The sequence below is a fragment of the Somniosus microcephalus genome, unplaced genomic scaffold, assembly GCF_052327205.1.
Source record: "Somniosus microcephalus isolate GS21.2 unplaced genomic scaffold, FLI_Smic_1.0 scaffold99, whole genome shotgun sequence".
NCBI lineage: Eukaryota > Metazoa > Chordata > Chondrichthyes > Squaliformes > Somniosidae > Somniosus > Somniosus microcephalus.
This window is the reverse complement of record NW_028225286.1, coordinates 354747-380980: the sequence shown is the minus strand read 5'-3', so window position 1 is coordinate 380980 and position 26234 is coordinate 354747. Positions and strand designations below refer to the sequence as shown.

At 52.9% G+C, this 26234-nt stretch overlaps 1 long non-coding RNA gene across 1 annotated transcript in view; it reads right to left on the bottom strand.

Annotated features, from left to right (window-relative positions):
- Positions 1–26234, bottom strand: part of LOC147083070 (uncharacterized) — a 101487-nt gene that overhangs the window by 71164 nt on the left and 4089 nt on the right. The window lies entirely within an intron of this gene.

Sequence of the window (26234 nt, the reverse complement as noted above, 5' to 3'; positions counted from 1 at the left end):
GTTCAGTTACAGACCGTGTCGGGATTCTGTTACACACCGTGCTAGGGTTCAGTTACAGACCGTGTCAGGGTTCAGTTACTGACCGTGTCGGGGTTCAGTTACTGACCGTGTCAGGGTTCAGTTCCAGACCGTGTCAGGGTTCAGTTACAGACCGTGTCGCGGTTCAGTTAAAGACCGTGTCAGGGTTCAGTTACAGACCGTGTCAGTGTTCAGTTACAGACCGTTTCAGAGTTCAGTTACACACCGTGTCAGGGTTCAGTTACAGACCGTGTCAGGGTTCAGTTACAGACCGTGTCGGGGTTCAGTTACACATCGTGTCAGGGTTCAGTTACAGACGGTGTCTGGGTTCAGTTATACACCGTGTCAGGGTTCAGTTACAGACCGTGTCAGGTTTCAGTTACACACCATGTCGGTGTTCAGTTACACACCGTGTCAGGGTTCAGTTACAGACCGTGTCAGGGTTCAGTTAAACACCGTGCCAGGGTTCAGTTACAGACCGTGTCAGGGTTCAGTTACAGACCGTGTCGGGGTTCAGTTACACACCATGTCGGGGTTCAGTTACACATCGTGTCAGGGTTCAGTTACTGAACGTGTCGGGGTTCTGTTACACACCGTGTCAGGGTTCAGTTACAGACCGTGTCAGGGTTCAGTTACAGACCGTTTCAGGGTTCAGTTACACACCGTGTCAGGGTTCAGCTACAGACCGTGTCAGGGTTCAGTTACAGACCGTGTCGGGGTTCAGTTACACATCGTGTCAGGGTTCAGTTGCAGACCGTGTCTGGGTTCAGTTACACACCGTGTCAGTGTTCAGATACAGACCGTGTCAGAGTTCAGTTACACACCATGTCGGGGTTCAGTTACACACCGTGTCAGGGTTCAGTTACACACCGTGTCAGGGTTCAGTTACACACCGTGTCAGGGTTCAGTTACAGACCGTGTCGGGGTACAGTTGCAGACCGTGTCGGGGTTCAGTTACACACCGTGCCAGGTTTCAGTTACAGACCAATTCAGGGTTCAGTTACAGACCGTGTCGGGGTTCAGTTACACACCGTGTCAGGGTTCAGTTACAGACCGTGTCGGGGTTCAGTTACACACCGTGTCGGGGTTCAGTTACAGGCCGTGTCGGGGTTCAGTTACAGACTGTGTCAGGGTTCAGTTACAGACCGTGTCGGGGTTCAGTTACACACCGTGTCGGGGTTCAGTTACACACCGTGTCGGGGTTCAGTTACAGGCCGTGTCGGGGTTCAGTTACAGACTGTGTCAGGGTTCAGTTACAGACCGTGTCAGGGTTCAGTTACACACCGTGTCAGTGTTCAGTTACAGACCGTTTCAGAGTTCAGTTACACACCGTGTCAGGGTTCAGTTACAGACCGTGTCAGGGTTCAGTTACAGACCGTGTCGGGGTTCAGTTACACATCGTGTCAGGGTTCAGTTACAGACGGTGTCTGGGTTCAGTTATACACCGTGTCAGGGTTCAGTTACAGACCGTGTCAGGTTTCAGTTACACACCATGTCGGTGTTCAGTTACACACCGTGTCAGGGTTCAGTTACAGACCGTGTCAGGGTTCAGTTAAACACCGTGCCAGGGTTCAGTTACAGACCGTGTCAGGGTTCAGTTACAGACCGTGTCGGGGTTCAGTTACACACCATGTCGGGGTTCAGTTACACATCGTGTCAGGGTTCAGTTACTGAACGTGTCGGGGTTCTGTTACACACCGTGTCAGGGTTCAGTTACAGACCGTGTCAGGGTTCAGTTACAGACCGTGTCAGGGTTCAGTTACAGACCGTGTCAGGGTTCAGTTACAGACCGTGTCGGGGTTCATTTAAAGACCGTGTCAGGGTTCAGTTACAGACCGTGTCAGGGTTCAGTTACAGACCGTTTCAGGGTTCAGTTACACACCGTGTCAGGGTTCAGTTACAGACCGTGTCAGGGTTCAGTTACAGACCGTGTCTGGGTTCAGTTACACACCGTGTCAGTGTTCAGATACAGACCGTGTCAGAGTTCAGTTACACACCATGTCGGGGTTCAGTTACACACCGTGTCAGGGTTCAGTTACACACCGTGTCAGGGTTCAGTTACACACCGTGTCAGGGTTCAGTTACAGACCGTGTCGGGGTACAGTTGCAGACCGTGTCGGGGTTCAGTTACACACCGTGCCAGGTTTCAGTTACAGACCAATTCAGGGTTCAGTTACAGACCGTGTCGGGGTTCAGTTACACACCGTGTCAGGGTTCAGTTACAGACCGTGTCGGGGTTCAGTTACACACCGTGTCGGGGTTCAGTTACAGGCCGTGTCGGGGTTCAGTTACAGACTGTGTCAGGGTTCAGTTACAGACCGTGTCGGGGTTCAGTTACACACCGTGTCGGGGTTCAGTTACACACCGTGTCGGGGTTCAGTTACAGGCCGTGTCGGGGTTCAGTTACAGACCGTGTCAGGGTTCAGTTACACACCGTGTCAGGGTTCAGTTACAGACCGTGTCAGGGTTCAGTTACACAGCGTGTCATGGATCAGTTACAGACCGTGTCAGGGTTCAGTTACAGGCCGTGTCGGGGTTCAGTTACAGACCATGTCAGGTTTCAGTTACAGACCGTGTCGGGGTTCAGTTAAAGACTGTGTCAGGGTTCAGTTACACACCGTGTCAGGGTTCAGTTACAGACCGTGTAAGGGTTCAGTTACAGACCGTGTTGGGGTTCAGTTACAGACCGTGCCAGGGTTCAGTTACAGACCGTGTCGGGTTTCAGTTACAGACCATGTCGGGTTTCAGTTACACACCGTGCCAGGGTTCAGTTACAGACCGTGTCAGGGTTCAGTTACAGACCCTGTCGGGGTTCAGTTACACACCATGTCGGGGTTCAGTTACACATCGTGTCAGCGTTCAGTTACAGACCGTGTCAGGGTTCAGTTACACACCGTGTCGGGGTTCAGTTACAGATCATGTCGGGGTTCAGTTACACACTCTGTCGGGGTTCAGTTACACACCGTGTCGGGGTTCAGTTACAGACTGTTTCGGGGTTCAGTTACACACCGTGTCGGGGTTCAGTTACAGACTGTGTCGGGGTTCAGTTACAGACCGCGTCGAGGTTCAGTTACAGACCGTGTCAGGGTTCAGTTACACACCGTGTCTGGGTTCAGTTACACACCGTGTCGGGGTACAGTTACAGACTGTGTCGGGGTTCAGTTACAGACCGTGTCGGGGTTCAGTTACAAACGGTGTCAGGGTTCGGTTACACACCGCGTCAGGGTTCAGTTACACACCGTGTCGGGGTTCAGTTACAAACCGTGTCGGGGTTCAGTTACACACCATGTCGGGGTTCAGTTACACACCGTGTCGGGGTTCAGTTACAGACCGTGTCGGGGTTCAGTTACAGACCGTGTCGGGGTTCAGTTAAAGTCCGTGTCGGGGTTCAATTACACATCATGTCGGGATTCAGTTCGAGACCGTGTCGGGGTTCAGTTACAGACCGTGTCGGGGTTCAGTTACAGACCGTGTCGGGTTTCAGTTGCACACCGTTTCGGGGTTCAGTTACAGACCGTGTCGGGGTTCAGTTACACACCGTGTCGGGGTTCAGTTACAGACTGTGTCGGGGTTCAGTTACACACCATGTCGGGGTTCAGTTACAGACTGTGTCGGGGATCAGTTACAGACCGTATCGGGGTTCAGTTACACACTGTGTCGGGGTTCAGTTACAGACCGTGCCGGGGTTCAGTTACAAACCATGTCGGGGTTCAGTTACACACCGTGTCGGGGTTCAGTTACAGACCGTGTCGGGGTTCAGTTACACACCGTGTCGGTGTTAAGTTACACACCGTTTCGTGGTTCAGTTACACACTGTGTCAGGGTTCAGTTACACACCGTGTCGTGGTTCAGTTACACACCGTGTCAGGGTTCAGTTACACACCGTGTCGTGGTTCAGTTACACATCTTGTCAGGTTCAGTTACACACCGTGTCGTGGTTCAGTTACACACCGTGTCGGGGTTCAGTTACAGACCGTGTCGGGTTTCAGTTACAAATCATGTCGGGGTTCAGTTACACACCGTGTCAGGTTCAGTTACACACCGTGTCAGGGTTCAATTACAGACCGTGTCAGGGTTCAGTTGCAAACCATGTCGGTGTTCAGTTACAGACCGTGTCGGGGTTCAGTTACACACTGTGTCAGGGTTCAGTTACACACCGTGTCGTGGTTCAGTTACACATCGTGTCAGGGTTCAGTTACACACCGTGTCGGGGTTCAGTTACACACCGTGTCAGGGTTCAGTTACACACCGCATCGGGGTTCAGTTACAGACCGTGTCGGGCTTCAATTACAGACCGTGTCGGGGTTCAGTTACACACCGCGTTGGAGTTCAGTTACAGACCGTGCCAGTGTTCAGTTACAGACCGTGTCGGGGTTCGGTTACACACCGTGTCGGGGTTCAGTTACAGACCGTGTCGGGGTTCAGTTACAGACCGTATCTGGGTTCAGTTACACACCGTTTCGGTGTTCAGTTACACACCGTGTCGGGGTTCAGTTACACACCGTGTCGGGGTTCGGTTACACATCGCGTCGGGGTTCAGTTACAGACCGTGTCAGGGTTCAGTTACACACCGTGTCGGGGTTCAGCTACAGACCGTGTCGGGTTTCAGTTACAGACTGTGTCAGGGTTCAGTTACACAGCGTGTCAGGGATCAGTTACAGACCGTGTCGGGGTTCAGTTAAAGACTGTGTCGGGTTTCCGTTACAGACCGCGTCGGGGTTCAGTTACAGACCATGTCGGGGTTCAGTTACACACTGCGTCGGGGTTCAGTTACAGACCGTGTCGGGGTTCAGTTACAGACCGTGTCGGGGTTCAGTTACAGACTGTGTCGGGGTTCAGTTACAGACCGTGTCGGGGTTCAGTTACACACGGTGTCGGGGTCCGGTAACACACCGTGTTGGGGTTCAGTTACAGACCGTGCCGGGGTTCAGTTACAAACCATGTCGGGGTTCAGTTACACACCGTGTCGGGGTTCAGTTACAGACCGTGTCGGGGTTCAGTTACACACCGTGTCGGGGTTCAGTTACACACCGTGTCGGGGTTCAGTTACACACCGCGTCATGGTTCAGATACACACCGTGTCAGGGTTCAGTTACAGACCGTGTCAGGGTTCAGTTACACACCGTGTCGGGGTTCAGTTACTCACCGTGTCGTGGTTCAGTTACACACCGTGTCGTGGTTCAGTTACAGACCGTGTCGGGGTTCAGTTACAAACCATGTCGGGGTTCAGTTACACACCGTGTCAGGTTTCAGTTGCAAACCATGTCGGTGTTCAGTTACACATCGTGTCAGGGTTCAGTTACAGACCATGTCAGGGTTCAGTTACACACCGTGTCAGGGTTCAGTTACAGACCGTGTCAGGGTTCAGTTACACACCGTGTCGGGGTTCAGTTACAAACCATGTCGGGGTTCAGTTACAGACCGTGTCGGGGTTCAGTTACACACCGTGTCATGGTTCAGTTACACACCGTGTCGTGGTTCAGTTACACACCGTGTCAGGGTTCAGTTACACATCATGTTGGGGTTCAGTTACACACCGTGTCGGGGTTCAGTTACACACCGTGTCAGGGTTCAGTTACAGACCGTGTCGGGGTTCAGTTACAAACCATGTCGGGGATCAGTTACACACCGTGTCAGGTTTCAGTTACACACCGTGTCAGGGTTCAGTTACAGACCGTGTCACGGTTCAGTTGTAAACCATGTCGGTGTTCAGTTACACATCGTGTCAGGGTTCAGTTACAGACCGTGTCAGGGTTCAGTTACAGACCGTGTCGGAGTTCAGTTACAGACCGTGTCGGGGTTCAGTTACACACCGTGTCAGGGTTCAGTTACAGACCGTGCCAGGGTTCAGTTACACACCGTGTCGGGGTTCAGTTACACACCGTGTCGGGGTTCAGTTACAGACCTTGTCGGGGTTCAGTTACAGACCTTGTCAGGGTTCAGTTACACACCGTGTCAGGGTTCAGTTACACACTGTGTCAGGGTTCAGTTACACAACGTGTTGGGGTTCAGTTACACACCGTGTCGGGGTTCATTTACAGACCGTTTCGGGATTCAGTTACAGACCGTGCCAGGGTTCAGTTACACACCGTGTTAGGGTTCAGTTACAGACCGTGTCAGGGTTCAGTTACACACCGTGTCGGGGTTCAGTTACACAGCGTGTCGGGGTTCAGTTACACACCGTGTCGGGGTTCAGTTACACACCGTGTCAGGGTTCAGTTACACATCGTGTCGAGGTTCGGTTACAGACCGCGTCGGGGTTCAGTTAAATGCCGTGCCGGGGTTCAGTTACAAACCATGTCGGGGTTCAGTTACACACCGTGTCGGGGTTCAGTTACAGACCGTGCCGGGGTTCAGTTACACACCGTGTCGGGGTTCAGTTACACACCGTGTCGTGGTTCAGTTACACACCGTGTCAGTGTTCAGTTACAGACCGTGTCAGGGTTCAGTTACACACCGTGTCGGGGTTCAGTTACACACGGTGCCGTGGTTCAGTTACACACCGTGTCGGGGTTCAGTTACAGACCGTGTCGGGGTTCAGTTACAAACCATGTCGGGGTTCAGTTACACACCGTGTCAGGGTTCAGTTACAGACCGTGTCAGGGTTCAGTTACAGACCGTTTCAGGGTTCAGTTACACACCGTGTCAGGGTTCAGCTACAGACCGTGTCAGGGTTCAGTTACAGACCGTGTCGGGGTTCAGTTACACATCGTGTCAGGGTTCAGTTGCAGACCGTGTCTGGGTTCAGTTACACACCGTGTCAGTGTTCAGATACAGACCGTGTCAGAGTTCAGTTACACACCATGTCGGGGTTCAGTTACACACCGTGTCAGGGTTCAGTTACACACCGTGTCAGGGTTCAGTTACACACCGTGTCAGGGTTCAGTTACAGACCGTGTCGGGGTACAGTTACAGACCGTGTCGGGGTTCAGTTACACACCGTGTCAGGGTTCAGTTACAGACCGTGTCGGGGTTCAGTTACACACCGTGTCGGGGTTCAGTTACAGGCCGTGTCGGGGTTCAGTTACAGACTGTGTCAGGGTTCAGTTACAGACCGTGTCGGGGTTCAGTTACACACCGTGTCGGGGTTCAGTTACACACCGTGTCGGGGTTCAGTTACAGGCCATGTCGGGGTTCAGTTACACACCGTGTCAGGGTTCAGTTACAGACCGTGTCAGGGTTCAGTTACACACCGTGTCAGGGTTCAGTTACAGACCGTGTCAGGGTTCAGTTACACAGCGTGTCATGGATCAGTTACAGACCGTGTCAGGGTTCAGTTACAGGCCGTGTCGGGGTTCAGTTACAGACCATGTCAGGTTTCAGTTACAGACCGTGTCGGGGTTCAGTTAAAGACTGTGTCAGGGTTCAGTTACACACCGTGTCAGGGTTCAGTTACAGACCGTGTAAGGGTTCAGTTACAGACCGTGTTGGGGTTCAGTTACAGACCGTGCCAGGGTTCAGTTACAGACCGTGTCGGGTTTCAGTTACAGACCATGTCGGGTTTCAGTTACACACCGTGCCAGGGTTCAGTTACAGACCGTGTCAGGGTTCAGTTACAGACCCTGTCGGGGTTCAGTTACACACCATGTCGGGGTTCAGTTACACATCGTGTCAGCGTTCAGTTACAGACCGTGTCAGGGTTCAGTTACACACCGTGTCGGGGTTCAGTTACAGATCATGTCGGGGTTCAGTTACACACTCTGTCGGGGTTCAGTTACACACCGTGTCGGGGTTCAGTTACAGACTGTTTCGGGGTTCAGTTACACACCGTGTCGGGGTTCAGTTACAGACTGTGTCGGGGTTCAGTTACAGACCGCGTCGAGGTTCAGTTACAGACCGTGTCAGGGTTCAGTTACACACCGTGTCTGGGTTCAGTTACACACCGTGTCGGGGTACAGTTACAGACTGTGTCGGGGTTCAGTTACAGACCGTGTCGGGGTTCAGTTACAAACGGTGTCAGGGTTCGGTTACACACCGCGTCAGGGTTCAGTTACACACCGTGTCGGGGTTCAGTTACAAACCGTGTCGGGGTTCAGTTACACACCATGTCGGGGTTCAGTTACACACCGTGTCGGGGTTCAGTTACAGACCGTGTCGGGGTTCAGTTACACACCGTGTCGGGATTCAGTTCGAGACCGTGTCGGGGTTCAGTTACAGACCGTGTCGGGGTTCAGTTACAGACCGTGTCGGGTTTCAGTTGCACACCGTTTCGGGGTTCAGTTACAGACCGTGTCGGGGTTCAGTTACACACCGTGTCGGGGTTCAGTTACAGACTGTGTCGGGGTTCAGTTACACACCATGTCGGGGTTCAGTTACAGACTGTGTCGGGGATCAGTTACAGACCGTATCGGGGTTCAGTTACACACTGTGTCGGGGTTCAGTTACAGACCGTGCCGGGGTTCAGTTACAAACCATGTCGGGGTTCAGTTACACACCGTGTCGGGGTTCAGTTACAGACCGTGTCGGGGTTCAGTTACACACCGTGTCGTGGTTCAGTTACACACCGTGTCAGGGTTCAGTTACACACCGTGTCGTGGTTCAGTTACACATCTTGTCAGGTTCAGTTACACACCGTGTCGTGGTTCAGTTACACACCGTGTCGGGGTTCAGTTACAGACCGTGTCGGGTTTCAGTTACAAATCATGTCGGGGTTCAGTTACACACCGCGTTGGAGTTCAGTTGCAGACCGTGCCAGTGTTCAGTTACAGGCCGTGTCGGGGTTCGGTTACACACCGTGTCGGGGTTCAGTTACAGACCGTGTCGGGGTTCAGTTACAGACCGTATCTGGGTTCAGTTACACACCGTTTCGGTGTTCAGTTACACACCGTGTCGGGGTTCAGTTACACACCGTGTCGGGGTTCGGTTACACTTCGCGTCGGGGTTCAGTTACAGACCGTGTCAGGGTTCAGTTACACACCGTGTCGGGGTTCAGCTACAGACCGTGTCGGGTTTCAGTTACAGACTGTGTCAGGGTTCAGTTACACAGCGTGTCAGGGATCAGTTACAGACCGTGTCGGGGTTCAGTTAAAGACTGTGTCGGGTTTCCGTTACAGACCGCGTCGGGGTTCAGTTACAGACCATGTCGGGGTTCAGTTACACACTGCGTCGGGGTTCAGTTACAGACCGTGTCGGGGTTCAGTTACAGACCGTGTCGGGGTTCAGTTACAGACTGTGTCGGGGTTCAGTTACAGACCGTGTCGGGGTTCAGTTACAGACTGTGTCGGGGTTCAGTTACAGACTGTGTCAGGGTTCAGTTACACATCGTGTCGGGGATCCGTTACAGAACGTGTTGGGGTTCAGTTCAAACCATGTCGGGGTTCAGTTGCACACCGTGTCAGGGTTCAGTTACACACCGTGTCAGGGTTCAGTTACAGACCGTGTCAGGGTTCAGTTACACACCGTGTCGGGGTTCAGTTACAGAACGTGTCAGGGTTCAGTTACACACCGTGTCAGGGTTCAGTTGCAGACCGTGTCAGGGTTCAGTTACACACCGTGTCTGGGTTCAGTTACAAACCATGTCGGGGTTCAGTTACAGACTGTGTCGGGGTTTAGTTACACACCATGTCAGGGTTCAGTTGCAGACCGTGTCAGGGTTCAGTTACAGACCGTGTCACGGTTCAGTTGCAAAACATGTCGGTGTTCAGTTACACATCGTGTCAGGGTTCAGTTACAGACCGTGTCGGGGTTCAGTTACAAACCATGTCGGGGTTCAGTTACACACCGTGTCAGGTTTCAGTTACACACCGTGTCAGGGTTCAGTTACAGACCGTGTCACGGTTCAGTTGCAAAACATGTCGGTGTTCAGTTACACATCGTGTCAGGGTTCAGTTACAGACCGTGTCAGGGTTCAGTTACACACCGTGTCAGGGTTCAGTTACAGACCGTGTCAGGGTTCAGTTACACACCGTGTCGGGGTTCAGTTACAAACCATGTCGGGGTTCAGTTACAGACTGTGTCGGGGTTCAGTTACACACCGTGTCATGGTTCAGTTACACACCGTGTCGTGGTTCAGTTACACACCGTGTCAGGGTTCAGTTACACATCATGTTGGGGTTCAGTTACACACCGTGTCGGGGTTCAGTTACACACCGTGTCAGGGTTCAGTTACACACCGTGTCAGGGTTCAGTTACAGACCGTGTCGGGGTTCAGTTACAAACCATGTCGGGGATCAGTTACACACCGTGTCAGGTTTCAGTTACACACCGTGTCAGGGTTCAGTTACAGACCGTATCACGGTTCAGTTGCAAACCATGTCGGTGTTCAGTTACACATCGTGTCAGGGTTCAGTTACAGACCGTGTCAGGGTTCAGTTACAGACCGTGTCGGAGTTCAGTTACAGACCGTGTCGGGGTTCAGTTACACACCGTGTCAGGGTTCAGTTACAGACCGTGCCAGGGTTCAGTTACACACCGTGTCGGGGTTCAGTTACACACCGTGTCGGGGTTCAGTTACAGACCTTGTCGGGGTTCAGTTACAGACCTTGTCAGGGTTCAGTTACACACCGTGTCAGGGTTCAGTTACACACTGTGTCAGGGTTCAGTTACACAACGTGTTGGGGTTCAGTTACACACCGTGTCGGGGTTCATTTACAGACCGTTTCGGGATTCAGTTCCAGACCGTGCCAGGGTTCAGTTACACACCGTGTTAGGGTTCAGTTACAGACCGTGTCAGGGTTCAGTTACACACCGTGTCGGGGTTCAGTTACACACCGTGTCGTGGTTCAATTACACACCGTGTCGGGGTTCAGTTACAGACCGTGTCGGGGTTCAGTTACAAACCATGTCGGGGTTCAGTTGCAGACCGTGTCAGGGTTCAGTTACAGACCGTGTCAGGGTTCAGTTACAGACCGTGTCAGGGTTCAGTTACAGACCGTGTCAGGGTTCAGTTGCAAAGCATGTCGGTGTTCAGTTACACATCGTGTCAGGGTTCAGTTACAGACTGTGTCAGGGTTCAGTTACACACCGTGTCAGGGTTCAGTTACAGACCGTGTCAGGGTTCAGTTACACAGCGTGTCGGGGTTCAGTTACACACCGTGTCGGGGTTCAGTTACACACCGTGTCAGGGTTCAGTTACACATCGTGTCGAGGTTCGGTTACAGACCGCGTCGGGGTTCAGTTACAGACCGTTTCGGGGTTCAGTTACAGACCGTGTCGGGGTTCAGTTACACACCGTGTCAGGGATCAGTTACAGACCGTGCCAGGGATCAGTTACACACCGTGTCAGGGTTCAGTTACACACCGTGTCAGGGTTCAGTTACAGACCGTGTCAGGGTTCAGTTACACACCGTGTCAGGGTTCAGTTACAGACTGTGTCAGTGTTCAGTTACACATCGTGTCAGGGTTCAGTTACAGACCGTGTCAGGGTTCAGTTACACACCGTGTCAGGGTTCAGTTACACATCGTGTCGGGGTTCAGTTACAGACCGTGTCAGGGTTCAGTTACACATCGTGTCAGGGTTCAGTTACAGACCGTGTCAGGGTTAAGTTACACACCGTGTCAGGGTTCAGTTACACATCGTGTCGGGGTTCAGTTGCACACCGTTTCAGGGTTCAGTTACACACCGTGTTGGGGATCAGTTACAGATCGTGTCAGTGTTCAGTTACACACCGTGTTGGGGTTCAGTTACAGACAGTGTCAGGGTTCTGTTACAGACCGTGTCGGGGTTCAGTTACAGACCGTGTCGGGGTTCAGTTACAGACCGTGTCGGGGTTCAGTTACACACCGTGTCAGGGTTCAGTTACACACCTTGTCGCGGTTCAGTTACAGACCATGTCAGGGTTCAGTTACACATCGTGTCGGGGTTCAGTTACACACTCTGTCGGGGTTCAGTTACACACCGTGTCGGGGTTCAGTTACAGACTGTTTCGGGGTTCAGTTACACACCGTGTCGGGGTTCAGTTACAGACCGTGTCGGGGTTCAGTTACACACCGTGTCAGGGTTCAGTTACACATCGTGTCGAGGTTCAGTTACAGACCGCGTCGGGGTTCAGTTACAGACCCTGTCGGGGTTCAGTTACAGACCGTGTCGGGGTTCAGTTACACACCGTGTCAGGGTTCTGTTACAGACCGTGCCAGGGTTCAGTTACACACCGTGTCAGGGTTCAGTTACACACCGTGTCAGGGTTCAGTTGCACACCGTGTCGTGGTTCAGTTACACACCATGTCGGGGTTCAGTTGCAGACCGTGTCGGGATTCAGTGACAGACCGTGTCAGGGTTCAGTTACAGACCGTGTCAGGGTTCAGTTACACACCGTGTCGGGGTTCATTTACAGACCGTGTCAGGGTTCAGTTACACACCGTGTCAGGGTTCAGTTACAGACCGTGTCACGGTTCAGTTGCAAAACATGTCGGTGTTCAGTTACACATCGTGTCAGGGTTCAGTTACAGACCGTGTCAGGGTTCAGTTACACACCGTGTCAGGGTTCAGTTACAGACCGTGTCAGGGTTCAGTTACACACCGTGTCGGGGTTCAGTTACAAACCATGTCGGGGTTCAGTTACAGACTGTGTCGGGGTTCAGTTACACACCGTGTCATGGTTCAGTTACACACCGTGTCGTGGTTCAGTTACACACCGTGTCAGGGTTCAGTTACACATCATGTTGGGGTTCAGTTACACACCGTGTCGGGGTTCAGTTACACACCGTGTCAGGGTTCAGTTACACACCGTGTCAGGGTTCAGTTACAGACCGTGTCGGGGTTCAGTTACAAACCATGTCGGGGATCAGTTACACACCGTGTCAGGTTTCAGTTACACACCGTGTCAGGGTTCAGTTACAGACCGTATCACGGTTCAGTTGCAAACCATGTCGGTGTTCAGTTACACATCGTGTCAGGGTTCAGTTACAGACCGTGTCAGGGTTCAGTTACAGACCGTGTCGGAGTTCAGTTACAGACCGTGTCGGGGTTCAGTTACACACCGTGTCAGGGTTCAGTTACAGACCGTGCCAGGGTTCAGTTACACACCGTGTCGGGGTTCAGTTACACACCGTGTCGGGGTTCAGTTACAGACCTTGTCGGGGTTCAGTTACAGACCTTGTCAGGGTTCAGTTACACACCGTGTCAGGGTTCAGTTACACACTGTGTCAGGGTTCAGTTACACAACGTGTCGGGGTTCAGTTACACACCGTGTCGGGGTTCATTTACAGACCGTTTCGGGATTCAGTTCCAGACCGTGCCAGGGTTCAGTTACACACCGTGTTAGGGTTCAGTTACAGACCGTGTCAGGGTTCAGTTACACACCGTGTCGGGGTTCAGTTACACACCGTGTCGGGGTTCAGTTACACACCGTGTCGTGGTTCAATTACACACCGTGTCGGGGTTCAGTTACAGACCGTGTCGGGGTTCAGTTACAAACCATGTCGGGGTTCAGTTGCAGACCGTGTCAGGGTTCAGTTACAGACCGTGTCAGGGTTCAGTTACAGACCGTGTCAGGGTTCAGTTACAGACCGTGTCAGGGTTCAGTTGCAAAGCATGTCGGTGTTCAGTTACACATCGTGTCAGGGTTCAGTTACAGACTGTGTCAGGGTTCAGTTACACACCGTGTCAGGGTTCAGTTACAGACCGTGTCAGGGTTCAGTTACACAGCGTGTCGGGGTTCAGTTACACACCGTGTCGGGGTTCAGTTACACACCGTGTCAGGGTTCAGTTACACATCGTGTCGAGGTTCGGTTACAGACCGCGTCGGGGTTCAGTTACAGACCGTTTCGGGGTTCAGTTACAGACCGTGTCGGGGTTCAGTTACACACCGTGTCAGGGTTCAGTTACAGACCGTGCCAGGGATCAGTTACACACCGTGTCAGGGTTCAGTTACACACCGTGTCAGGGTTCAGTTACAGACCGTGTCAGGGTTCAGTTACACACCGTGTCAGGGTTCAGTTACAGACTGTGTCAGTGTTCAGTTACACATCGTGTCAGGGTTCAGTTACAGACCGTGTCAGGGTTCAGTTACACACCGTGTCAGGGTTCAGTTACACATCGTGTCGGGGTTCAGTTACAGACCGTGTCAGGGTTCAGTTACACATCGTGTCAGGGTTCAGTTACAGACCGTGTCAGGGTTAAGTTACACACCGTGTCAGGGTTCAGTTACACATCGTGTCGGGGTTCAGTTGCACACCGTTTCAGGGTTCAGTTACACACCGTGTTGGGGATCAGTTACAGATCGTGTCAGTGTTCAGTTACACACCGTGTTGGGGTTCAGTTACAGACAGTGTCAGGGTTCTGTTACAGACCGTGTCGGGGTTCAGTTACAGACCGTGTCGGGGTTCAGTTACAGACCGTGTCGGGGTTCAGTTACACACCGTGTCAGGGTTCAGTTACACACCTTGTCGCGGTTCAGTTACAGACCATGTCAGGGTTCAGTTACACATCGTGTCGGGGTTCAGTTACACACTCTGTCGGGGTTCAGTTACACACCGTGTCGGGGTTCAGTTACAGACTGTTTCGGGGTTCAGTTACACACCGTGTCGGGGTTCAGTTACAGACCGTGTCGGGGTTCAGCTACAGACCGCGTCGGGGTTCAGTTACAGACCGTGTCAGGGTTCAGTTACACACCGTGTCTGGGTTCAGTTACACACCGTGTCGGGGTCCAGTTACAGACCGTGTCGGGGTTCCGTTACAGACCGTGTCGGTGTTCAGTTACAGTCCGTGTCGGGGTTCAATTACACATCATGTCGGGATACAGTTACAGACCTTGTCGGGGTTCAGTTACAGACCGTGTCGGGGTTCAGTTACAGACCGTGTCGGGTTTCAGTTACAGACCGTGCCGGGGTTCAGTTACAGACCGTGTCAGGGTTCAGTTACACACCGTGTCGGGGTTCAGTTACACACGGTGCCGTGGTTCAGTTACACACCGTGTCGGGGTTCAGTTACAGACCGTGTTGGGGTTCAGTTACAAACCATGTCGGGGTTCAGTTACACACCGTGTCAGGGTTCAGTTACACATCGTGTCGAGGTTCAGTTACAGACCGCGTCGGGGTTCAGTTACAGACCCTGTCGGGGTTCAGTTACAGACCGTGTCGGGGTTCAGTTACACACCGTGTCAGGGTTCTGTTACAGACCGTGCCAGGGTTCAGTTACACACCGTGTCAGGGTTCAGTTACACACCGTGTCAGGGTTCAGTTGCACACCGTGTCGTGGTTCAGTTACACACCATGTCGGGGTTCAGTTGCAGACCGTGTCGGGATTCAGTGACAGACCGTGTCAGGGTTCAGTTACAGACCGTGTCAGGGTTCAGTTACACACCGTGTCGGGGTTCATTTACAGACCGTGTCAGGGTTCAGTTACACATCGTGTCGGGGATCCGTTACAGACCGTGTTGGGGTTCAGTTCAAACCATGTCGGGGTTCAGTTGCACACCGTGTCAGGGTTCAGTTACACACCGTGTCAGGGTTCAGTTACAGACCGTGTCAGGGTTCAGTTACACACCGTGTCGGGGTTCAGTTACAGAACGTGTCAGGGTTCAGTTACACACCGTGTCAGGGTTCAGTTGCAGACCGTGTCAGGGTTCAGTTACACACCGTGTCTGGGTTCAGTTACAAACCATGTCGGGGTTCAGTTACAGACTGTGTCGGGGTTCAGTTACACACCATGTCAGGGTTCAGTTACACACCGTGTCGGGGTTCAGTTACAGACCGTGTCGTGGTTCAGTTACACACCATGTCGGGGTGCAGTTACACACCGTGTCGGGGTTCAGTTACACACCGTGTCGGGGTTCAGTTACACACCGTGCCGGGGTTCAGTAACACACCGTGTCAGGGTTCAGTTGCAGACCGTGTCAGGGTTCAGTTACACACCGTGTCGGGCTTCAGTTACAGACCGTGTCAGGGTTCATTTACAGACCGTGTCAGGGTTCAGTTACACACCGTGTCGGGGTTCAGTTACAGACAGTGTCAGGGTTCAGTTACACATCGTGTCGGGGTTCAGTTACACACCGTTCCGAGGTTCAGTTACAGACCGTGTTGGGGTTCAGTTACAGACCGTGTCGGGGTTCAGTTACACACCGTGTCCGGGTTCAGTTACACACCGTGTCAGGGTTCAGTTACACACCGTGTCAGGGTTCAGTTACACACCGTGTCGGGGTTCAGTTACACACCGTGTCAGGGTTCAGTTACACATCATGTCGGGGTTCAGTTACACACCGTGTCGGGGTCCAGTTACAGACCGTGTCGGGGCTCAGTTACACACCGTGTCGGGGTTCAGTTACACACCATGTCGGGGTTCAGTTACAGACCGTGTCATGGTTCAGTTACACACCGTGTCGGGGTTCAGTTACACATCGTGTCAGGGTTCAGTTACAGACGGTGTCTGGGTTCAGTTACACACCGTGTCAGGGTTCAGTTACAGACCGTGTCAGGTTTCAGTTACACACCATGTCGGGGTTCAGTTACACACCGTGTCAGGGTTCAGTTACAGACCGTGTCAGGGTTCAGTTACAGACCGTGTCAGGGTTCAGTTACAGACGGTGTCGGGGTTCAGTTACACACCATGTCGGGGTTCAGTTACACACCGTGTCGGGGTCCAGTTACAGACCGTGTCGGGGTTCCGTTACAGACCGTGTCGGTGTTCAGTTACAGTCCGTGTCGGGGTTCAGTTACAGACCGTGTCAGGGTTCAGTTACAGACCGTGTCAGGGTTCAGTTACAGACCGTGTCCGGGTTCAGTTACAGACCGTGTCGGGGTTCAGTTAAAGACCGTGTCAGGGTTCAGTTACAGACCGTGTCAGGGTTCAGTTACAGACCGTTTCAGGGTTCAGTTACACACCGTGTCAGGGTTCAGCTACAGACTGTGTCAGGGTTCAGATACAGACCGTGTCGGGGTTCAGTTACACATCGTGTCAGGGTTCAGTTGCAGACCGTGTCTGGGTTCAGTTACACACCGTGTCAGGGATCAGTTACAGACCGTGTCAGGGTTCAGTTACACACCATGTCGGGGTTCAGTTACACACCGTGTCAGGGTTCAGTTACACACCGTGTCAGGGTTCAGTTACACACCGTGTCAGGGTTCAGTTACAGACCGTGTCGGGGTACAGTTACAGACCGCGTCGGGGTTCAGTTACACACCGTGCCAGGTTTCAGTTACAGACCATTTCAGGGTTCAGTTACAGACCGTGTCGGGGTTCAGTTACACACCGTGTCAGGGTTCAGTTACAGACCGTGTCGGGGTTCAGTTGCACACCGTGTCGGGGTTCAGTTACAGGCCGTGTCGGGTTCAGTTACAGACTGTGTCAGGGTTCAGTTACAGACCGTGTCAGGGTTCAGTTACACACCGTGTCAGGGTTCAGTTACAGACCGTGTCAGGGTTCAGTTACACAGCGTGTCATGGATCAGTTACAGACCGTGTCAGGGTTCAGTTACAGGCCGTGTCGGGGTTCAGTTACAGACCGTGTCAGGGTTCAGTTACAGACCGTGTCGGGGTTCAGTTAAAGACTGTGTCAGGGTTCAGTTACACACCGTGTCAGGGTTCAGTTACAGACCGTGTCAGGGTTCAGTTACAGACCGTGTTGGGGTTCAGTTACAGACCGTGCCAGGGTTCAGTTACAGACTGTGTCGGGTTTCAGTTACAGACCATGTCGGGTTTCAGTTACACACCGTGCCAGGGTTCAGTTACAGACCGTGTCAGGGTTCAGTTACAGACCGTGTCGGGGTTCAGTTACACACCATGTCGGGGTTCAGTTACACATCGTCTCAGGGTTCAGTTACAGACCGTGTCGGGGTTCAGTTACACACCGTGTCGGGGTTCAGTTACAGACCGTGTCGAGGTTCAGTTACACACCATGTCGGGGTTCAGTTACACATCGTGTCAGGTTTCAGTTACAGACCGTGTTGGGGTTCAGTTACACACCGTGTCGCGGTTCAGTTACACACCGTGTCAGGGTTCAGTTACACACCGTGTCAGGGTGCAGTTACAGACTGTGTCAGGGTTCAGTTACAGACCGTGTCAGGGTTCAGTTACAGACCGTGTCGGGGTTCAGTTACACACCGTGTCATGGTTCAGTTACAGACTGTGTCGGGGTTCAGTTACACACCGTGTCGGGGTTCAGTTACACACCGTGTCAGGGTTCAGTTACACACCGTGTCGGGGTTCAGTTACACACCGTGTCGGTGTTGAGTTACAGACTGTGTTGGGGTTCAGTTACAGACTGTGTCGGGGTTCAGTTACAGGTCGTGTCGGGGTTCAGTTACACACCGTGTCGGGGTTCAGTTACACACCGTGTCGGGGTTCAGTTACACACCGTGTCAGGGTTCAGTTACACACCGTGTCAGGGTGCAGTTACAGACTGTGTCAGGGTTCAGTTACAGACCGTGTCAGGGTTCAGTTACACACCGTGCCGGGGTTCAGTTACACACCGTGTCGGGGTTCAGTTACACAACGTGTCCAGGTTCAGTTACACACCGTGTCGGGGTTCAGTTACACACCGTGTCAGGGTTCAGTTACAGACTGTGTCGGGGTTCAGTTACACACCGTGTCGGGGTTCAGTTACACACCGTGTCATGGTTCAGTTACACACCGTGTCGGGGTTCAGTTACACACCGTGTCGGGGTTGAGTTACAGACTGTGTTGGGGTTCAGTTACAGACTGTGTCGGGGTTCAGTTACAGGTCGTGTCGGGGTTCAGTTACACACCGTGTCGGGGTTCAGTTACAGACTGTGTCGGGGTTCAGTTACACACCGTGTCGGGGTTCAGTTACAGACTGTGTCGGGGTTCAGTTACAGACCGTGTCGGGGTTCAGTTACACACTATGCCGGGGTTCAGTTACAGACCGTGTCAGGGTTCAGTTAAGCACCATGTCGGGGTTCAGTTACACATCGTGTCAGGGTTCAGTTACAGACCGTGTCGGGGTTCAGTTACACACCGTGTCGTGGTTCAGTCACACACCGTGTCAGGGTTCAGTTACACACCGTGTCGGGGTTCAGTTACAGACCGTGTCAGTGTTCAGTTACAGACCGTGTCAGGGTTCAGTTACACATCGTGCCGGGGTTCAGTTACACACCGTGTCGGGGTTCAGTTACACACCGTGCCGGGGTTCAGTTACGCACCGTGTCAGGGTTCAGTTACAGACTGTGTCGGGGTTCAGTTACACACTATGCCGGGGTTCAGTTACAGACCGTGTCAGGGTTCAGTTAAGCACCATGTCGGGGTTCAGTTACACATCGTGTCAGGGTTCAGTTACAGACCGTGTCGGGGTTCAGTTACACACCGTGTCGTGGTTCAGTCACACACCGTGTCAGGGTTCAGTTACACACCGTGTCGGGGTTCAGTTACAGACCGTGTTAGTGTTCAGTTACAGACCGTGTCAGGGTTCAGTTACACATCGTGCCGGGGTTCAGTTACACACCGTGTCGGGGTTCAGTTACACACCGTGCCGGGGTTCAGTTACGCACCGTGTCAGGGTTCAGTTACAGACTGTGTTGGGGTTCAGTTACACACCGTGTCGGGGTTCAGTTACACACCGTGTCAGGGTTCAGTTACACACCGTGTCGGGGATCAGTTACAGACCGTGTCGGGGTTCAGTTACAAACCGTGTCGGAGTTCAGTTACAGACTGTGTCGGGGTTCAGTTACAGACCATGTCGGGGTTCAGTTACAGACCGTGTCGGGGTTCAGTTACACAAAGTGTCGGGGTTCAGTTACACACAGTGTCAGGGTTCAGTTACAGACCGAGTCGGGGTTCAGTTACGGACCGTGTCGGGGTTCAGTTACAGGCCGTGTCAGGGTTCAGTTACTGACCATGTCAGGTTTCAGTTACACATCGTGTCGGGGTTCAGTTACACACCGTGTCAGGGTTCAGTTACACCCTGTGTCAGGGTTCAGTTACAGACCGTGTCAGGGTTCAGTTACACACCGTGTCGGGGTTCAGTTACAGACCGTGTTAGGGTTCAGTTACACACCGTGTCGGGGTTCAGTTACAGACTGTGTCGGGGTTCAGTTACACACCGTGTCGGGGTTCAGTTACAGACTGTGTCGGGGTTCAGTTACACACCGTGTCGGGGTTCAGTTACACACCGTGTCAGGGTTCAGTTACACACCGTGTCGGGGTTCAGTTACACACCGTGTCGGGGTTCAGTTACAGACCGTGTCGGTGTTCAGTTACAGATCGTGTTGGGTTTCAGTTACAGACCGTGTCGGCGTTCAGTTACAGACCGTTCCAGGGTTCAGTTACACACCGTGTCAGGGTTCAGTTACAGACCGTGTCGGGGTTCAGTTACAGACCATGTCGGGGTTCAGTTACACACCGTGTCAGGGTTCAGTTACACACCGTGTCAGGGTTCAGTTACACACCGTGTCGGGGTTCAGTTACAGACCGTGTCAGGGTTCAGTTACACACCGTGTCAGGGTTCAGTGACAGACCGTGTCAGGGTTCAGTTACACACCGTGTCGGGGTTCAGTTACACACCGTGTCAGGGTTCAGTTACACACCGTATCAGGGTTCAGTTACAGACCGTGTCAGGGTTCAGTTACGCACCGTGTCGTGGTTCAGTTACAGACAGTGTCAGTGTTCAGTTACAGACCGTGTCAGGGTTCAGTTACAGACCGTGTCAGGGTTCAGTTACACACTGTGTCGGGGTTCAGTTACTCACCGTGTTGGGGTTCAGTTACACACCGTGTCAGGGTTCAGTTACACGCCGTGTCAGGGTTCAGTTACAGACCGTGTCAGGGTTCAGTTACAGACCGTGTCAGGGTTCAGTTACAGACTGTGTCAGGTTTCAGTTACAGACCGTGTCGGGGTTCAGTTAAAGACCGTGTCAGGGTTCAGTTACAGACCGTGTCAGGGTTCAGTTACAGACTGTGTCAGGGTTCAGTTAAAGACCGTGTCAGCGTTCAGTTAAAGACCGTGTCAGCGTTCAGTTACAGACCATGTCAGGGTTCAGTTACACACCATGTCGGGGTTCAGTTACACATCCTTTCAGGGTTCAGTTACAGACCGTGTCGGGGTTCAGTTACACACTGTGTCGGGGTTCAGTTACACACCGTGTCAGGGTTCAGTTACACACCCTGTCAGGGTTCAGTTACACATCGTGCCGGGGTTCAGTTGCACACCGTGTCGGGGTTCAGTTACACATCGTGTCGGGGTTCAGTTACAGACCGTGTCGGGGTTCAGTTACGCACCGTGTCAGGGTTCAGTTACAGAATGTGTCGGGGTTCAGTTACACACCATGTCGGGGTTCAGTTACACACCGTGTCAAGGTTCAGTTACACACGGTGTCGGGGTTCAGTTACACACCGTGTCGGGGTTCAGTTACACACCGTGTCAGGGTTCAGTTACAGACTGTGTCGGGGTTCAGTTACACACCGTGTCGGGGTTCAGTTACACACCGGGTCAGGGTTCAGTTACACACCGTGTCGGGGTTCAGTTACACACCGTGTCGGGGTTGAGTTACAGACTGTGTTGGGGTTCAGTTACAGACTGTGTCGGGGTTCAGTTACAGGTCGTGTCGGGGTTCAGTTACACACCGTGTCGGGGTTCAGTTACAGACTGTGTCGGGGTTCAGTTACACACCGTGTCGGGGTTCAGTTACAGACTGTGTCGGGGTTCAGTTACAGACCGTGTCAGGGTTCAGTTAAGCACCATGTCCGGGTTCAGTTACACATCGTGTCAGGGTTCAGTTACAGACCGTGTCGGGGTTCAGTTACACACCGTGTCGTGGTTCAGTCACACACCGTGTCAGGGTTCAGTTACACACCGTGTCGGGGTTCAGTTACAGACCGTGTCAGTGTTCAGTTACAGACCGTGTCAGGGTTCAGTTACACATCGTGCCGGGGTTCAGTTACACACCGTGTCGGGGTTCAGTTACACACCGTGCCAGGGTTCAGTTACGCACCGTGTCAGGGTTCAGTTACAGACTGTGTCGGGGTTCAGTTACACACCGTGTCAGGGTTCAGTTACACACCGTGTCGGGGTTCAGTTACACACCGTGTCGGGGTTCAGTTACAGACCGTGTCGGCGTTCAGTTACAGACCGTGTCGGGGTTCAGTTACACACCATGCCGGGGTTCAGTTGCAGACTGTGTCGGGGTTCAGTTACACACCGTGTCGGGGATCAGTTACAGACCGAGTCGGGGTTCAGTTACAAACCGTGTCGGGGTTCAGTTACACAACATGTCAGGGTTCAGTTACAAACCGTGTCGGAGTTCAGTTACAGACTGTGTCGGGGTTCAGTTACACACCGTGTCGGTGTTGAGTTACAGACTGTGTTGGGGTTCAGTTACAGACTGTGTCGGGGTTCAGTTACAGGTCGTGTCGGGGTTCAGTTACACACCGTGTCGGGGTTCAGTTACACACCGTGTCGGGGTTCAGTTACACACCGTGTCAGGGTTCAGTTACACACCGTGTCAGGGTGCAGTTACAGACTGTGTCAGGGTTCAGTTACAGACCGTGTCAGGGTTCAGTTACACACCGTGCCGGGGTTCAGTTACACACCGTGTCGGGGTTCAGTTACACAACGTGTCCAGGTTCAGTTACACACCGTGTCAGGGTTCAGTTACACACCGTGTCGGGGTTGAGTTACAGACTGTGTTGGGGTTCAGTTACAGACTGTGTCGGGGTTCAGTTACAGGTCGTGTCGGGGTTCAGTTACACACCGTGTTGGGGTTCAGTGACAGACCGTGTCAGGGTTCAGTTACAGACTGTGTCGGGGTTCAGTTACACACTATGCCGGGGTTCAGTTACAGACCGTGTCAGGGTTCAGTTAAGCACCATGTCGGGGTTCAGTTACACATCGTGTCAGGGTTCAGTTACAGACCGTGTCGGGGTTCAGTTACACACCGTGTCGTGGTTCAGTCACACACCGTGTCAGGGTTCAGTTACACACCGTGTCGGGGTTCAGTTACAGACCGTGTTAGTGTTCAGTTACAGACCGTGTCAGGGTTCAGTTACACATCGTGCCGGGGTTCAGTTACACACCGTGTCGGGGTTCAGTTACACACCGTGCCGGGGTTCAGTTACGCACCGTGTCAGGGTTCAGTTACAGACTGTGTTGGGGTTCAGTTACACACCGTGTCGGGGTTCAGTTACACACCGTGTCAGGGTTCAGTTACACACCGTGTCGGGGATCAGTTACAGACCGTGTCGGGGTTCAGTTACAAACCGTGTCGGAGTTCAGTTACAGACTGTGTCGGGGTTCAGTTACAGACCATGTCGGGGTTCAGTTACAGACCGTGTCGGGGTTCAGTTACACAAAGTGTCGGGGTTCAGTTACACACAGTGTCAGGGTTCAGTTACAGACCGAGTCGGGGTTCAGTTACGGACCGTGTCGGGGTTCAGTTACAGGCCGTGTCAGGGTTCAGTTACTGACCATGTCAGGTTTCAGTTACACATCGTGTCGGGGTTCAGTTACACACCGTGTCAGGGTTCAGTTACACCCTGTGTCAGGGTTCAGTTACAGACCGTGTCAGGGTTCAGTTACACACCGTGTCGGGGTTCAGTTACAGACCGTGTTAGGGTTCAGTTACACACCGTGTCGGGGTTCAGTTACAGACTGTGTCGGGGTTCAGTTACACACCGTGTCGGGGTTCAGTTACAGACTGTGTCGGGGTTCAGTTACACACCGTGTCGGGGTTCAGTTACACACCGTGTCAGGGTTCAGTTACACACCGTGTCGGGGTTCAGTTACACACCGTGTCGGGGTTCAGTTACAGACCGTGTCGGTGTTCAGTTACAGATCGTGTTGGGTTTCAGTTACAGACCGTGTCGGCGTTCAGTTACAGACCGTTCCAGGGTTCAGTTACACACCGTGTCAGGGTTCAGTTACAGACCGTGTCGGGGTTCAGTTACAGACCATGTCGGGGTTCAGTTACACACCGTGTCAGGGTTCAGTTACACACCGTGTCAGGGTTCAGTTACACACCGTGTCGGGGTTCAGTTACAGACCGTGTCAGGGTTCAGTTACACACCGTGTCAGGGTTCAGTGACAGACCGTGTCAGGGTTCAGTTACACACCGTGTCGGGGTTCAGTTACACACCGTGTCAGGGTTCAGTTACACACCGTATCAGGGTTCAGTTACAGACCGTGTCAGGGTTCAGTTACGCACCGTGTCGTGGTTCAGTTACAGACAGTGTCAGTGTTCAGTTACAGACCGTGTCAGGGTTCAGTTACAGACCGTGTCAGGGTTCAGTTACACACTGTGTCGGGGTTCAGTTACTCACCGTGTTGGGGTTCAGTTACACACCGTGTCAGGGTTCAGTTACACGCCGTGTCAGGGTTCAGTTACAGACCGTGTCAGGGTTCAGTTACAGACCGTGTCAGGGTTCAGTTACAGACTGTGTCAGGTTTCAGTTACAGACCGTGTCGGGGTTCAGTTAAAGACCGTGTCAGGGTTCAGTTACAGACCGTGTCAGGGTTCAGTTACAGACTGTGTCAGGGTTCAGTTAAAGACCGTGTCAGCGTTCAGTTAAAGACCGTGTCAGCGTTCAGTTACAGACCATGTCAGGGTTCAGTTACACACCATGTCGGGGTTCAGTTACACATCCTTTCAGGGTTCAGTTACAGACCGTGTCGGGGTTCAGTTACACACTGTGTCGGGGTTCAGTTACACACCGTGTCAGGGTTCAGTTACACACCCTGTCAGGGTTCAGTTACACATCGTGCCGGGGTTCAGTTGCACACCGTGTCGGGGTTCAGTTACACATCGTGTCGGGGTTCAGTTACAGACCGTGTCGGGGTTCAGTTACGCACCGTGTCAGGGTTCAGTTACAGAATGTGTCGGGGTTCAGTTACACACCATGTCGGGGTTCAGTTACACACCGTGTCAAGGTTCAGTTACACACGGTGTCGGGGTTCAGTTACACACCGTGTCGGGGTTCAGTTACACACCGTGTCAGGGTTCAGTTACAGACTGTGTCGGGGTTCAGTTACACACCGTGTCGGGGTTCAGTTACACACCGGGTCAGGGTTCAGTTACACACCGTGTCGGGGTTCAGTTACACACCGTGTCGGGGTTGAGTTACAGACTGTGTTGGGGTTCAGTTACAGACTGTGTCGGGGTTCAGTTACAGGTCGTGTCGGGGTTCAGTTACACACCGTGTCGGGGTTCAGTTACAGACTGTGTCGGGGTTCAGTTACACACCGTGTCGGGGTTCAGTTACAGACTGTGTCGGGGTTCAGTTACAGACCGTGTCAGGGTTCAGTTAAGCACCATGTCCGGGTTCAGTTACACATCGTGTCAGGGTTCAGTTACAGACCGTGTCGGGGTTCAGTTACACAACGTGTCGTGGTTCAGTCACACACCGTGTCAGGGTTCAGTTACACACCGTGTCGGGGTTCAGTTACAGACCGTGTCAGTGTTCAGTTACAGACCGTGTCAGGGTTCAGTTACACATCGTGCCGGGGTTCAGTTACACACCGTGTCGGGGTTCAGTTACACACCGTGCCAGGGTTCAGTTACGCACCGTGTCAGGGTTCAGTTACAGACTGTGTCGGGGTTCAGTTACACACCGTGTCAGGGTTCAGTTACACACCGTGTCGGGGTTCAGTTACACACCGTGTCGGGGTTCAGTTACAGACCGTGTCGGCGTTCAGTTACAGACCGTGTCGGGGTTCAGTTACACACCATGCCGGGGTTCAGTTGCAGACTGTGTCGGGGTTCAGTTACACACCGTGTCGGGGATCAGTTACAGACCGAGTCGGGGTTCAGTTACAAACCGTGTCGGGGTTCAGTTACACAACATGTCAGGGTTCAGTTACAAACCGTGTCGGAGTTCAGTTACAGACTGTGTCGGGGTTCAGTTACAGACCATGTCGGGGTTCAGTTACACAAAGTGTCGGGGTTCAGTTACACACAGTGTCAGGGTTCAGTTACAGACCGTGTCGGTGTTCAGTTACGGACCGTGTCGGGGTTCAGTTACAGGCCGTGTCAGGGTTCAGTTACTGACCATGTCAGGTTTCAGTTACACATCGTGTCGGGGTTCAGTTACACACCGTGTCAGGGTTCAGTTACACACCGTGTCAGGGTTCAGTTACACACCGTGTCGGGGATCAGTTACAGACCGTGTCGGGGTTCAGTTACAAACCGTGTCGGAGTTCAGTTACAGACTGTGTCGGGGTTCAGTTACAGACCATGTCGGGGTTCAGTTACAGACCGTGTCGGGGTTCAGTTACACAAAGTGTCGGGGTTCAGTTACACACAGTGTCAGGGTTCAGTTACAGACCGAGTCGGGGTTCAGTTACGGACCGTGTCGGGGTTCAGTTACAGGCCGTGTCAGGGTTCAGTTACTGACCATGTC